The sequence below is a fragment of the Dendrobates tinctorius genome, unplaced genomic scaffold (genome assembly GCF_039654945.1).
Source record: "Dendrobates tinctorius isolate UK_male_01 unplaced genomic scaffold, ASM3965494v1 ptg000021l, whole genome shotgun sequence".
NCBI lineage: Eukaryota > Metazoa > Chordata > Amphibia > Anura > Dendrobatidae > Dendrobates > Dendrobates tinctorius.
Genome location: NW_027361689.1, coordinates 36,985,529 through 36,992,249, shown reverse-complemented (window position 1 = coordinate 36,992,249; position 6,721 = coordinate 36,985,529).

Here is a 6,721-nt window from a genome sequence, read left to right as displayed (position 1 = left end):
TGCAGTCCTGTGGGACTTGCTCCCGGTCTAAACCTTGCTCTCGCTCTAGTGGTTTGTTGATGCCTTTGCCGGTGCCCAGGAGGCCATGGACCCATATTTCAATGGATTTTATCTCTGATATGCCTGTCTCTCAGAGAATGACTGTTATTTGGGTGATTTGTGATAGATTCTCTAAGATGGTCCATCTTGTACCACTCCCTAAGTTGCCATCTTCCTCTGAGTTGATGCCCTTGTTTTTGCAACAGGTGGTTCGCTTGCACGGGATTCCTGAGAACATTGTATCTGACAGAGGAGTTCAGTTTGTGTCTAGATTTTGGAGGACTTTCTGTTCCAAGCTGGGAATTCAGTTGTCCTTCTCTGCGTTTCACCCTCAGACCAATGGGCAGACGGAGAGAACAAACCAGACTTTGGAGTCGTATTTGAGATGTTTTATTTCTGCCGATCAGGATGATTGGGTTTCATTTTTGCCCTTGGCCGAATTTGCTTTAAATAATAGAGCTAGTTCTGCCACTTTGATGTCACCTTTTTTTGTAACTTTGGGTTTCACCCTCGATTTTCTTCAGGGCAGGTGGAGCCTTCTGCCTGCCCAGGTGTTGACACTGTGGTGGAGAGAATGCACCAGATCTGGGACCAAGTAGTGGATAAGTTGTCTCTCTCCCAGGAAAAGGCCCAGCGGTTTTCCAACCGGCGTAGGTCCGTTGGTCCCCAGTTTAAGGTGGGTGATATGGTTTGGTTGTCATCAAAAAATATCGCTATGAAGGTGGCTTCTCCTAAGTTTAAGCCTAGATTTATTAGACCTTACAAGATTTTGGAGATTATTAATCCGGTCTCTTTTCGTTTGGCTCTTCCTGTCACATTTAAAATTCATAATGTGTTTCATAAGTCCTTGTTGAAGAGGTTTGTTGAACCAGTAGTTCCTGTGGAGGCACCTCCTGACCCTGTATTGGTTGAAGGTAACATGGAATATGAGGTAGAGAAGATACTGGATTCCCGTCTGGCTAGACGGAGACTCCAGTATTTGTTTAAGTGGAAGGGTTATGGTCAGGAGGATAATTCCTGGGTCTCTGCCTCTGATATTCATGCCGAAAGATTGGTGCGTGCCTTTCATCGGGTTCACCCGGATCGTCCTGGTGGCATGGATGAGGGTTCGGTGACCCCTCCTCAAGGGGGAGGTACTGTTGTGAGTTCATTTTTCCCTTCACCGTTGAGGTCTGATGAACTCCCTCTTCTGGTGAAGGAAGGTAGTGAGGCTGATTACCAAACACCTGGGCAGCTAGATGATGACTGGGTGGCTGGAATTGAGGACTGGATATAAGGCAGCCGACGCCCTTCTGCCTTGCTGGTGATCCTGCTGGATTCTTGGAGACCAGTCTGATTCCTGCGTCTCAAAGCTAAGTTTTTTCTGCTCTGCTTTGTACACTTCAGTTTTGTTTTTGTTTTGCCTTGTTTTTTGGGAGTTCTGCCATCCCCAGCCGGGGGTGAGCTGAATTCCATTTTTGTCTCTGATCTGTTGATCTTTTGCTCTGTCTTCAGAATATACCTGAGTGCTGATTTAGTCTTTTGAAGCCTAGCGACTTCAGGGCCTGTTTTTCCTATCAGTCGGTTGGCACATTTTGGATAGGGTTTTTGCGGATGGCAGACAGCAGCTTTCCTATCCTGTCCTATTTTAGTTAGCTTGGGCCCCATCATTTGCTCAACCTATCTTTCTATCTGTGTTAGTGTTTTCATCTTGCTTCACCGTCATTATATGTTGGGGGCTGCCTATTGCTTTGGTGTCTGCTCTGGGGCAGTTTAGTTTTTCCCCTTTCTGTCTTTAGGCTATGTAGTTCTCCGGCTGTGATCGAGGGGTCTAGGGCACCGTAGGAACCCCCCACGGCTACTGCTAGTTGTTGTGGATAGGTTCAGGGGTCTGCAATCCGATAGCTGCCAACCTCTCTGGTTTTTCTGGACTTAGCTAGTATTTTGTTTTTTCCTCCTTCGGTGACTCATCATAACAGTTAGGTCTGGTGGAGGGGTAGAGTGAGATGGGGGAAAGATGATGAATTCTGTTTTGTCCATGTTCAGTTTGAGAAAGCGAGCAGAGAAGAAGGCTGAGATAGCAGACAAACATTGTGGGATGTCAGTCAGTAAGGAGGCGAGGTCGGGTCCAGATAGGTAGATCTGCGTGTCATCGGCATAGAGGTGATACTGCAAACCGTGGGATTCTATGAGCTGTCCCAAGCCGAAGGTATAGATGGAGAATAGTAGGGGTCCTAGGACAGAGCCTTGGGGAACACCGACAGACAGGGGGCGAGGTGAGGAGGTGGTGTGTGAGAGGGAGACAGTGAATGTACGGTCCGTTAGGTATGATGAGATCCAGGATAGGGCCAAGTCTGTGATGCCAAGATATGAGAGAATCTGTAGCAGGAGGGAATGGTCTACGGTGTCGAAGGCAGAGGACAGGTCCAGGAGGAGGACAGAGTAGTGTCGCTTGCTCTTGGCGGTTAGTAAGTCGTTAGTGACTTTAGTTAGGGCAGTTTCAGTTGAGTGATGTGGTCGGAAGCCAGATTGTAACCGGTCAAAGAGGGAACATGAGGAGAGGTGGGAGAACAGTTCAAGATATACATGCTGTTCCAGTAGTTTTGAGGCGTAAGGGAGCAGAGATATCGGGTGATGGTTAGACACAGAGGATGGGTCAAGGGAGGGCTTATGGTTTATAGCAGAAGTGATCAGACGATTACAGGTTCCAGTCCCCTAAGGGGGACTAAGAAATGCAGTAAAAGGTAAAGAAAAAAGTAAAAAAAATAAAGATATAAAAGTTTGAATCACATCCTTTTTCACAAGTTAACAATAAAGAAATGTAAAAAAAATAAAAAACATACATATTTGGTATCAACATGTCCAGAAAAGTCTGATCTATCGAAACAGAAAACTAATGAACTCAATCTGTAAAAACAGTGAAGAGGAAAAAAAATCAAAATCAAAATGCCAGCATTGCAGATTTTTGGTTGCCCCAATTGCACAAAAAATGCAATAAGAAGTGATCAAAGCATCGTACCTATCCCAAGATAGCATCAATAAAACATCAGGTTATCACACATAAAAACAGGCCCTAGGCTTACACAGTTCCATTGACCGAAAAATAAAAATGTTACGGGTTTTGGAAAATGCAAATTTTTATTTCTAATTTTTTTTTCACCACTTAAACAAAAAATAGGCAAGTTTGGTATCGCCGTAATAGTACTGACCTGGATAATCATATTTCCTGGTCATTTTTTCCTTTAGAATGAACACAGAAAAAGACTAAACCCAAAAAAACAATTGTGGAATTGTTTTTTTTTTTTTTTCACTATTTCACAAGACATTTTTCCCCATTGTCCCGTAAACCGTATGATAGAATGGATGGTGTCATTCAAATTTACAACTAGTCCCATATAAAAAGAAATCAGAGCTCATGCAGGTTTTTTTGGGGTAAAATAAAAAAAAGTTACAGGCTTTTGAAGAGGGGGAGGAAAAAACTGAAAGAGCAAACAAACAAAAAATCTGTGTAACCACTTAGATGCTATGGTCACTATTTAACACGGCATCTAAGGGGGTATGCTCTGGTGATCAGAGCTAGCTTCCATCGCAACAGTTACAGGGGGGTGTCTTCTGTGTAAAGCAACTGGCACCTACCGAATATGGGGTGGCTCAGCAGGAACACATATGGCACATGTCAGGAGAAGTGGCTGGCCCTTGGTATATGACATCACTGTGATCTTTAACTTTTAGCAGTGACATCACTCTGTGATAGTAACCCTGTTCTGTATCCGTGTGCATAATTTTCCCGTACAGTGACAATCACTGAAAACTTTCCCTTTTGTGACATTACTTTGTGACATCATTGAGTCTCCTTTGACCATGATAACATCACTTAATGAAACCACTTTCTCCTACAACTTCACAATATACTGTGATATCACTGGGACTATTACCCATGGGCTGTTATTTAAAAACTTTGATGCAAAAATTGGCAACTTTTTTTTCACATAGATGTAGTAGAAAATTCACCCCAAAGTCTTATTCATAGGAGCTCAGCATGTAAAATACTTTCCTCTCCCCTTAGCACAAACTCCGTATAGCTACTGTGTACACATTTGTTATTTCACCCTTTCCAAAGTATATATATATAGAAATAGATAGAGTAAAGCTACACAAACAATCGCTCTCAGTCATTTCCCTACAGGGGGATAAAATTTCTCGGACAACGTCCATTTGCAAAAATCATTTTTCACATCTGATGAAAATCCTCCAGCAATAAAAGAAATGTGACATGAGAGAGGATGTGGAGCTGGAGCTGCAGGATCAGCCTTCTACAGCAGGACGTTCTGCTCTCCCGTGCTTCACAATGGCTTCATCCGGCAGCAATTCATTGTATGTTTCCCGACTATAGTGTTGAGTCAGAGTGAAATCATGGAGAATGCTGATTACCAGCAGACAAGTCACATGTTCACAGGGATGCCACAAGTAATTTCAGGGCCTCATACTGGCAACATTTTTGGGCCCCCTTGAGACTCTTCCCAGGCTCCACCCCAGCCTTGCCTCCACCCCTTGAACCTTCCACAATCCCACTCTTTTGAAAAACTCCACTTCTGCACCACATCCTCACCAATCACACATTAATAATTCCCATCACCAGATCACATACATAGCCTTCAGCTTCTGTTTTGGCCAAAAGAGTTTTTAATCCGCCTGCACGACAAGGTAGACTCTTTTGGCCGGGCCTTACTCTACTTTAACCTATTAAACATTTGTTAAAATATCCAATACTCTTAAGATATATTTTTATTTATTTTTCAATTTTTAAAATGACAAAATAATACCACACACAAGGAAAAAATTCTGCCACACCATGATCACACCACATATTACCACTACATAGTGACCGAATAATACCACATACAAGGAACAAATACCTTCACACCATGACCAGACCACATACTACCACCACAGTGACCGAAAAATACCACATACAAGGAACATATACCACCACACCATGACCAGATCACATATTACCACCACACAACAACCTGTAATACAACATACAAGGGAGAAACACCGCCACAAAATGACCAGACCACATGTTACCTCAACACAGTTACCAAATAATACCACATACAAGGAACAAATATCGCCACACCATGACCAGATCACATATTACCACCACAATGACCAAATACTACAATACTGATCATTAATAAAAAAAACCCAATACTAATATTACCATAAGTGCCACTATACCCAAGAGCTCTGTACATATTAGGCTGGTTTCACATTTGCGCTTTTGTGCGCAGCGCATCGTGCGCACCCGTGCGCATGCGCACTGCGCACCTATGTTTAACATGACCTGCGCATGGTCTTGCGCACACTTGCGTTTTCGTGCGCATGCGTTTTTTTGTCTTTCGCGCCAGGCGCGCCAGACGCAACATGTTGCATTTTTTGGTGCGCCCTGTCTCGGCAAAAAAACGCATGCGCACGCTTGCGCACGGAATGCGCAAAAACAACACATTGAAGTCTATGGGAACGCATGCGTGCGCATGGTCTTGTGCACGGGTGCGTTTTTTTGCGCATGCGTTTTTAAGTTAAACAAGTCTAGAATGTCCTCTAGACAATGGAAAAAATGTCACACCTAAAAACGCATGTGCATAAAAAAACGCAAACGCATGCAAAAACGCAAGCAACGCTGCATTTTTTTGATGCATCAGCGTGCGCATGACGCTAAAAAAAGCACGTTTGTTTTGCGTTTTTTATGCGCCCGATGCGCTGCGCAAAAAAACGCTAATGTGAAACTAGCCTTATATAGTGTCAGTGTGCAGGTAATACAGTGATCACCAGTCACATTATTAGCTCTGTATATACAGCTGTGGCCAAAAGTATTGACACCCCTGCAATTCTGTCAGATAATACTCAGTTTCTTCCTGAAAATGATTGCAAACACAAATTCTTTGGTATTATTATCTTCATTTAATTTGCCTTAAATGAAAAAACACAAAAGAGAATGAAGCAAAATGCAAAACATTGATCATTTCACACAAAACTCCAAAAATGGCCCGGACAAAAGTATTAGCACCCTCAGCCTAATACTTGGTTGCACAACCTTTAGCCAAAATAACTGCGACCAACCGCTTCCGATAACCATCAATGAGTTTCTTACAATGCTCTGCTGGAATTTTAGACCATTCTTCTTTGGCAAACTGCTCCAGGTCCCTGATATTAGAAGGGTGCCTTCTCCAAACTGCCATTTTTAGATCTCTCCACAGGTGTTCTATGGGATTCAGGTCTGGACTCATTGCTGTCCACATTAGAAGTCTCCATTGCTTTCTCTCAAACCATTTTCTAGTGCCTTTTGAAGTGTGTTTTGGGTCATTGTACTGCTGGAAGACCCATGACCTCTGAGGGAGACCCAGCTTTCTCACACTGGGCCCTACATTATGCTGCAAAATTTGTTGGTAGTCTTCTGACTTCATAATGCCATGCACACAGTCAAGCAGTCCAGTGCCAGAGGCAGCAAAGCAACCCCAAAACATCAGGGAACCTCCGCAATGTTTGACTGTAGGGACCGTGTTTTTTTCTTGAATGCCTCTTTTTTTCTCCTGTAAACTCTATTGTCATGTCGGATGCTGTTCACACCACAGCGTCCGGCAGGCAGCGGTAGTTCCATCTCCGTCCACTATAGCCTCAGTGGCGCCGGCTTGATTTTACT